This window comes from Vigna unguiculata, chromosome 11 (genome assembly GCF_037176805.1).
Source record: "Vigna unguiculata cultivar grain cowpea cultivar isolate G323 ecotype 2 chromosome 11, ASM3717680v1, whole genome shotgun sequence".
Classification (NCBI taxonomy): Eukaryota; Viridiplantae; Streptophyta; class Magnoliopsida; order Fabales; family Fabaceae; genus Vigna; species Vigna unguiculata.
The window spans coordinates 39715319-39725414 of NC_140802.1; positions in this window are offsets into that span (position 1 = coordinate 39715319).

The following is a 10096-nucleotide window of genomic DNA, read 5'->3' on the forward strand; positions in this document are numbered from 1 at the left end:
TTGAAAGAAAAAGAAATAAAGAATAGTTTGTACTTTATAACATGTCGTGTCTTTTATACCACTACTTAAATTACTCCACGACTTTTAATGTGACATTAAACATAATTCTTAAAATAATTATTTAATTCATTGCTGACTTATTACAAGACAATTAATTTAAAGTATTTGTTTACCATCATATATAGTAAAATATTGATATTAAAGATAATTCTTAATGAATTATTTAATTCATTGTTGTCTTGTTAGAAGATAATTAATTTAAAATATTTTGTTGACATCATATATAGTAAAATATGAGATACATTTATAATTAGTCCACTCAATGGTTATATAACTCTTATGTAATATTATTTACAATTTTAAGTCAAAAGCAATAACAATAATTAATTACATAAGATAGATTAATTCATATTTATCTATAGATCCGTTTGATTTCGTTGGTTAATAAATATCTAGAAATGAATCCGGTTAATTTAATCTAAAATATATTATGATTATATCAATTTAATAAATAAGAAAAATATATTCTGTCAGTTCCCAATTATGATACTTAGTTAGTATGTTTATTGCAATTAAGTTAATTATAATACATTTCTTTCCAATTTGTATAGTTTTAAAACTGTCTTGTCATTATTTTTAGTAGTTTAATGTCGTTAATATCATAATTATTGACATTTTTAATAATTAAAAATATTTAGCCAAGGTATTATATTTCTAATTCTCAACTGTTACTTATTTACGTGCAAAGTTATTGATAATTGTATGTTATTCTTATTATTTTAATGAAATATTAATTTCAAATAATAAAGTATTACCTACTAAATTCAAGAGATAATTTTCTTTAATCATAATGTCTCAATAAATAAATCTCAGATCAGACCACCATGTACGACTAAAAGTCATGAAAAGAAAACAATTCTGATACTTGTTATTGTTTATTAGTCATGGTAATTTGAATGTAAATTGACTATTAATGTTGTTTATCCTAAAATATTTAAAATTCTATGATGAATTTATGTGATAAATTTTACTTATAAAAATATTTTTTTTAGTTTATCTTTTTTAAAATTTTAATTTATTGTATGTTGTAACCATTTATTTTATTTTATCTAATTAACTATTCTATAATTTTGTATTATATTATCTTATTTACTTTAACTTATTCATTTTTTTGTGCACTATACAATATCAAACTAGTTAATTACATAAATTTTTAACTTATTTAATTATTTGTTCTCATGCACACATGTATCAAACTAATTAATTATATAAATGTAAGTGGATAATCTATTTTTTCAATTCCATTAAAATAAATACAATTTTTTAACTAATTTATAATTTTTTTTTACAATTTTTATTTATATACAATTAATTTAACTATTTTTCCTAAAACATCAATTAAATTTATTATAATTTTTTAAACTTTTTTCTGACCCTTTTAATATTTTATTATCAAAATTTAAACAACTTTAGTTTCTAACTTTTTTTTTTTCCTTATCTACTATTTTTTTAGTCAAAAAACAAAAATTAAAAAGTAAGAAAAATAAACATTAATGTTTATAAATAGTCTTTAATACATTTAGCACATTAAACGGTGTCTTCTTCCACACTCATAAATGAAGAGAGATAAGCAATAATGAATTTTGTTCATTTATTTGGTTTGTTGAGTTACTATGGCTGCTTTGATACGAGTGCTTATAAGGTGGACTTTGTTGAAGCATGCACAGTGTATACGTGTTTATAGTAACGCTTCTTCATCTGCCACCGAATAATCTTCCAATTACTCTTTTCCACAACACTCTCCACGTTAATTCTTACTTTCGCGATTTTCTATACATGCATGCTTCCTTTTTAATGTGCCATTAATTCTATTACTTTCTCTATTTTTAAATAAATAAACCTATTTAAACATTATTTATCGGTGTATTTTAAATAATAACGATTTTTCCATCTTTCAAAAAAAAATATTCATAATAATTATTATTTCGGTTAAAATAATTTTGTTCCATTTTAGTCCTAATATTATTTTTTTTTAAATAGGTTCAAATTTTCATCAATTTCATTCAATTTGGTGATTTTTTCTAAAGTTGTTTAAACAATTAATGATAATAAACATTTACTGTCACATGTTATTTCATGTTTTTTTTTTTTAAATATCCATGTGTCAATCTAGCAGATGTCATGTGTTAGAGTCAATATTTTACATTCAATTTGGTATCTATATTCATTTTTGTTCAATTTAGTCCCATTTTTTTTAAAATGAAACAAATTTATTCCTTTTCAACTTGAGACCAAATTTAATTTTTATATAAATTTTATAATGATGCTTTTAATACAATTCAAAAAAAAATTATTAAATTTTTGGTTTAGAGTTACAATTATTTTAAAATTAGAACAGAAATTATAGAGATGAGAATTAATTTTAAAATTTTTGTTATAATTTTAAAATAATAGTAACCTTCAACAAGAAATATTTAATAAATATGTGAATTTTAATAAAAATTTCATTATACATTTTATATAAAAATTGAATTTGGTATCAATTTATGAGGAACTAAATTGTTTAATTTTAAATAAAATTGGGACTAAATTTTGAAACAAAACTGAGACTAAATTGGACAAAAATACCAAATTGAATATAACACATTGACTCGTGACACACGGTTGGATTGATACATGAACATTTTTTTTAAATTAAAAAAATTAAAAAAAAATTAAAAAAAATTACAAAGTAACATGTGGCGGCCACTGTTGTTGATTAATGTTAGTCATTTAAAGCGCATTAGTAAGAAATGACCAAATTAAACAAAGTTGATGAAAAATAGAACCTATTTAAAAAAAACAATATTATGATTAAAATGACAAAAATTGAACAAAATTGGCACAAAAAATATATTTTAACCAAGTAAATTATTTTTTTAATTTTTTATAAATTTGAATATTTTAAAATGAATTTTTATTGAAAATTTTATTTTATTAAATATTTAAATTATTTTAATTTTGTAAGTGAAAAACAGTTTGACTTTTATCGTTTCTAAATAATATTGTTATTACTTTTTATTTCTCTATCTTCAATTCATTGATTAATTTGATTCTTACTATTTTTTTAACTTGCTAATTAATTAATTTTTAGAAAAAAAAGGTAGAGAAAAATATAAAAAAGATAATTGAGTTAATAAACAAATTATAAATGAGGGGACCAAAGTAACAATCTTGCTATCTTATTGATAGCATATTCAAATAAAAAAACATCTAGATAAAAATAAAAATATTTTAAATATTTAATTTAATAAATATTTTTTTATGTGAATAATATTCGCGTAGGATTCTGTTATAGCCTAATTTTTGTTTCTTATGTAAAAGCCAGACAATTGAAGTTCATGCAAATATGTAATATGATAATTGCAAGAAGATAAATTAAACATAGGTGCCATGTCAACATAGTTGATGATGTCATATTTATTTTAAATATATAGAACACATATAAAAGAAACAATATTTTAAATATTTAAATATTGGATATGAACAGCAAAAAATTTGCAGCTTTTCAACCCTGTTGGAACTTTGTATGCCTACCATAGGTTTATTCATTTTCCACAAATTTTAAATTTTATATATGATTTATTTAATTTATAATTTCCAACTTTATACCTATTTATTTTACTTTATATGATCTCTGTGGTAACACTTTTTCATCAATTTATTTATTATTAATTCAAGAGACGACAAACATAAAAAGTATGTTTTCAGAAAGATTTTTCTCATGAAAATTTTTGGAAATGGCCCGTTGATTTTTAAGATGAAACTATGGTCGAGTGTGAATAAAAAACATTCTATTGAATACACTTTTTTGTATCCCGTGACGCTAAAAAAAAGCATAAATTCTATTTGAACTTTTTATTTTGCTATTTTCAATCATCGGTGTTGCAATAATAAATTATATTTTATCGTTTAATTATGATGTTAAAAAAGCATTACAAGTAAGATTATTACTTTAATTATTCAAAAAATAGGAATTGTGTTATCAAGTCGTAAAGAAGACATGTTTTTGATGTTGAAGTTTCTTATGATGTTCCGTTGTAGTATAAGTGATTATATTAGATGGACTGGTATAAATTTTGTGTGTTCTGTGAGTCTTAATATATATCTAAAGTAAAAAACAAATGCTTTTGATGAATCTTAATCAATATAATAATTAATTTGTTTTTGAACAATTTCAAAACATTATAAAAACTATATTTAAAATAACTAAGAAAATGTTTGCTTCGTAATTAATTGATTAAGTTCAAATATAATCGATTATTTCACTAACTACTAAAAGTATGACTTTCGTGTATGATAAATTAGGTACTTAACAAAATGAATTAAATCAAGAGATATGGACCAAGAAGGCTATCACATAGCTAATATAAATCCATTAATATAAGTTTCACTCAATTTTTGAATTTTGTGAAGAACAAATTAAAGACTTTTAATTTTTATTTGGTTTTTATAATGTAGATACTATTTTTATATTCTTTTATTTAATTATATAAATAAATGTTTTTAGTGTAATATAATAATTTAATATAATTGTCATGAATGTTTTTTATAACTACCCAACGTATATTGAAATTTAAAAGATGAAATATTTATGTTAAAATTCTGTTATTATTAATTTAATCTTTGTTCTAAGTGTAATTTTGATGAAGTGATATACTACATCTTTGATTAATGTATAAAAAAAAGAGATTTTATTAGAACTTAAAAAATTGAAGTAAGTAAATATTTAAAATATTGTTTAATTTGAATATATTTGTTTTCCTTTTAGATTTTTTTAAATTTTTTTAAAATTTCATCAACTATGTTTCATTAACGTTTACAAATATAACAAATGTTTTGACTCTCATATTTTTTTTTATTCTAATTTGAAATGTATACCATTATAATTTTTCTATAAATATTTTATATTGAATAAATAATCTTATTTTTAATATTGAATATTTGATAATATTATGTTTCCTTTGTCGTAATCTTTTATTATATTGTAAAATTTAATTAATTGATATTGAAACATTTAGAAAGTGGATACAAGTACGAGTATATACCCGTTAACAGGTGGGGACAAGGATGAAACAAAAATTTGATATCGAGTAAGTTTGGGTATGAGAATGAAGATGAACTTTTCATCTAAAGATGAATATAAAACTCGTTTTTGTCCCATCTGTTGTCATCGGTAGTGTAGATAAAAACATATATATTATATTATAGAATCATCAAAAACTATAATTATTATATAAATGTTATCATATTTTTATATTTGTTATTTTTTTCTTTTATTAATATAAAAATTATTTTTAAATTATTTATTATTGGATTTCTCAATTTTTGTCTGATGTTGAAATTTCACATCAATTAAAATTAAAATTAGTTTATGATATATAAATAAAGACATACTTTAATTTATTAGAACTTAATTTGTTAGATAAAGTTAAATTAATTTTTATTATTTTAAAGTAATATGATTTTTTTTAATAAAATGTATAACATGACTCAAGATTTTTTTTTTCTTCTTAAAGAACAATTATTTTTTACAAGTGCAAATAGATGACAATGAAATTTACAAATAGACTTTGTGTGCACTAATCAACCATCACTCCTTAAATGATCGAGAAATTACAAAGTTATACACATATGTTATCAATGAAAAGAATTAACTATTAATGAATGGTAATATATTTTATTAATTAACTGATTAAATATGACATGAGATGAGATGGTAGATTTTATGAAAAAATTGATAAAAAGTATTTTATCAGTATATTAGAAAAAAAAATTGACTAAGATAAACAAGCTCTTTTGATATTTTAATTAGATCTTTTAATGATCAAGAAAATTGTATAACCTGACGAGAATACAAACGTTGTATATTGTAATTTTAATAAAAAATTTAAGTTAAAATTAGAAAAATAAAATATTTACTCCGTTTTTTTTAACTAACTGTTAAAAATAAAGAAGTTTTTAGAATAACAGTTTTAAAAATAAATTATTTATAAAATAATAATTAAAAATAAAATTAAAATAACAATATGAGAATATTTCTTTATATATTATTATAAATAAATTATTGTAGATATATACAGTGATATATATATATATATATATATATATATATATATATATATATATATATATATATATATATATATATATATATATCACTACATTATTTTAATAAATTAAATTAAATTATTTATTTTTTAATGTTTTAGTTTGAGTTTATAAATGTTTCTTAAAATAATATAATTGTATGTGGAATTAATTTTCTTTTTCATAATGTATAATAATTTCAATAAAAAACATATTATATCATTGTTGTTGTGGTAATATATAAGTGTGATTATGAAAAAAGTTTTTAAAAGAAAAAAAAAATTGTTTATGAGAATATTACTGTTGAGAAGGAACACGGTCAAATAATTTAAACAATAAAACGTTTGTAGGAAATTTATTTCCAAATCCATTATGAGTTGATAATTCAAGTTTTAAAATTCATTTAAAGTTAATTATAAATTTTAAATAATAATGTTAACTGAAAAAGTATGTAAACTTTAAATATTATTATTATTATTCCATATAAAAAATCTAAGAAATCAAAGAATTAATTAATCAATTAATATAACCATTTAAAACATATGTAAGCAATATTTGTATATAATAAATAATTAAATATTTCATAAAATAATAATTAAATAATGAATATAATAAATAGTGATTGTAATAAGATTAGTAATTAATAATTTGTTATTGATTTATTAAATAATAATTAGTAATTCAACTTAAACAGTGAATCAAACTTTATTAATTAATATAGATAGATTAAAAAGTAATTAATGTTTGATTTTTAAAAAATATAATTAAATTTAATTAATTAAATAAATAAATAATCATACAATTTATTTTGTATAATTGCAAATATATGTTTATATTAATAATTTCATATTGATATATTAAGTAATAATTAATAATTTAACAATTGATATTAAACGGTGAATCAAATTTTATTGACTATTATATGATATATTAAAGAGGTAACTTATGATTGATTTTTAAAAAATGTAATTAAATTTAATTAACTAAATAAAGAATTAATCATATAATTTAATTTGTATAACTGTAAATATGTATAATGTTTGTCTTTTTAAAAATGTAATTAAATTTAATTAATTAAATAAATAATTAATCATATAATTTAATTTGTATAACTGTAAATATGTATAATTTATTAATTTCATATTGATTTATTAGATAATAATTAGTAATTCAATAATTAATGATAATCAAATTTCATCAATTAATATATATTAAAAAGGTAATTAACGTTTGACTCTTAAAAAAATATAATTAAATTTAATTAATTTAAGAAATAATTAATCATACAATTTAATTTGCATAACAGTTAAGATAACTGTAAAATCTCAATTTAATAACTTAAAATTAATAAAATAAAATTAGAATATATTAATGTATAAAGTATATTAATATAGTATTACAAAAGATAGAACTATAAAAATATAACATTTATTATTCAAGCTAAATTAGCAAGTTTCATCCAAACTTAGCTAAACTAGATATTACTAAAAACTTAGACCTTCTACTATTCTAACTGATGGCTGCTTATCCCCATGACTTTAAACTTGCAACTTTATTTGCTCATACCTACAAGGTGATCATCACAAAAGAAAAGAACCTAGCACAAACAACAAAGAAAACTGACAGGTCAAGCTAGCCGAACAAAGGACACAGATAAATTTTAAACATTTCACTCACACACACGAATGCACGCAGGCACGCGCACGGACACACACACACACATATAAGTTTAATGCTGAATATAAAACACAACTATTCAATATATCATATTACCAACCAAATTTTTCTAGACTCGATATTATCTGGATATGTGCACTTGAGTCAGACTTGCTCTGCCGAGCTACCACATGCAAGGTTAATCCTTGTTACCATCATAAGAATAATGGAATCACCCTTATGACATGACCTCCTTCTATTCTCACCACCTAACTATTATCGTCTACATGAATTTTTGCAAGGAATTTTCATATGCGTAATTAACAATTAATAATACAAAACAATTATGATTACGGAAACGGACTTACAAACTTTTATTTTATTTTTTTTCTATAGTGGAGATAGTCGCACATAACGACAGATCACGATCAGGGTCGACTCAATGGTAAAATAAGTAAATCACTCGTTTTAGGCCTCCAAAGAAAGAAGAACTCAAAAAAAATATTTTTACTACTCATATTTTTCCATTTAATTAATTATATTATTGTATTTAAGAAAAAAGACCACAATTTTTTTTAGTACTAATATACCTCTATTAAATTAATTATAAAATTATGTCTATGAAAAAAAAGGCATAAATAATAAGTTTATGTTTGAGAGTAAACTTTAATTAAATTATTATTAGTGTCTATTATTTTTTATTAGTAATAAAAATGATATTTAATGAGTTGAAATCTTTTTTTAGTATTATAATTTTGTTTATGAAAAAGAGAATAATTAGTTATCTTTATTTTATTATAACCAGTCTTTATTCTATTTTATTCTTTATCTCTATGTGACTTCTCTTGTCTCTCATTTGCTTTCTTCTATCATTTTGTTAAGGTTTTGGCAAATTATATTCCTTGAATCATATGTTGTTCGTGTGTACCAATCTTTTCATCCCCATTTTTGGTTATTATGTTTTTTCTTTGTATTTGTGTTGCTATTGTTTTTATTCCTACTAGTGAAGTTTGGGCTTTTTAAAGTGCCCTTTATGTTGGTTATTGTGCAAACAAAGCATATGAATACATGTTGATATTTTTGTAATTTTTTTGAACTTTTATGCCGCAATTTTAAGGACAACCGAGGCATGTATCTCCCAAAATTTGTATTCTTCCCGCTTTTTTGAAAATTTTAAATTCATGCGGCGTTTTATGCCTCCGGTCTACACCCAACTGAGGCACATAGACTTTTTTGTGACTCGGACTGTTTTAACCGAGGCATATTTTATTATTTTTTGAGTGGTATATGCCTTGGGTGCCCACTTAACCGAGACATATACATATTTATGTCTCTATTTAAAATCAACTGTGGCAATATGACTTTTTAGGGTTAAGATCCGAAATCGTGTCACTATTGCAGTGCAACTTCTTTTACGAGTTTTGAGTTCCAACGTCTGTAGTTCGCTTCTTCAACACATAACGCATGTTTTGAGTTCCCTTCTTCCATGCAATCCCCCACCGAAGTTTGGATTTTATGATAAGGGAGCCACGACTTTCCTAAAGTTTTATCATTTTATTTTTTATATGTGTTTTAAAATTATGTTTATATATGATTATATTACATATATTAAGTTTAGAAAAGTTTTTATCATGCAAGTCATGAGTTTGACCTATGTATTTTTTCTTTTGGATCTAGGAGAAGACAACTTTACAACTTATTATAGAGATTACTTCAATTATTTTATGTTAGATAATGATTTTTTTATAATTATTTTATGATATGATAATGAATGATAATAATATTGTTTTGAATTCTATTATAATGTACATGCTTGTTTTGAGTAGACGAAATAAAAAAAGAAAATAAAATTTTTATTTTTAATTAAAAAAAATATAAAAATCTAATTTAACACTTTTATTTTTTATCCAAAATTTTCCTATATATTTATATTTATATTTATATCCTAAAAGACAAGTTCACAAGTTGTACACCAAATTATTATTAATGCCGTACAAAAGAGTGACATATAATACGTGTTATCTATAACTATATATAAAGGGGATTCCCTCTTTTGTGTCCACATTTCATAATTCCAACTTTACCCTTTATAATTTAATTATTTATTAAATTTTTAAAAATTAACGGTTACTTTTACAAGTTTTTATAAAATTATTTACTTATCTCCTTTTTCTTTTTTTCTCTTACTATTCATCAACAGTTATTTTTCTCTTATTTTCTCCGTACATTTTATTTTATTTTTTATAAATATACTTTTATTTTGTTTATTAAATTAATAACATTACAATATCATCAATTATTAATATAATTC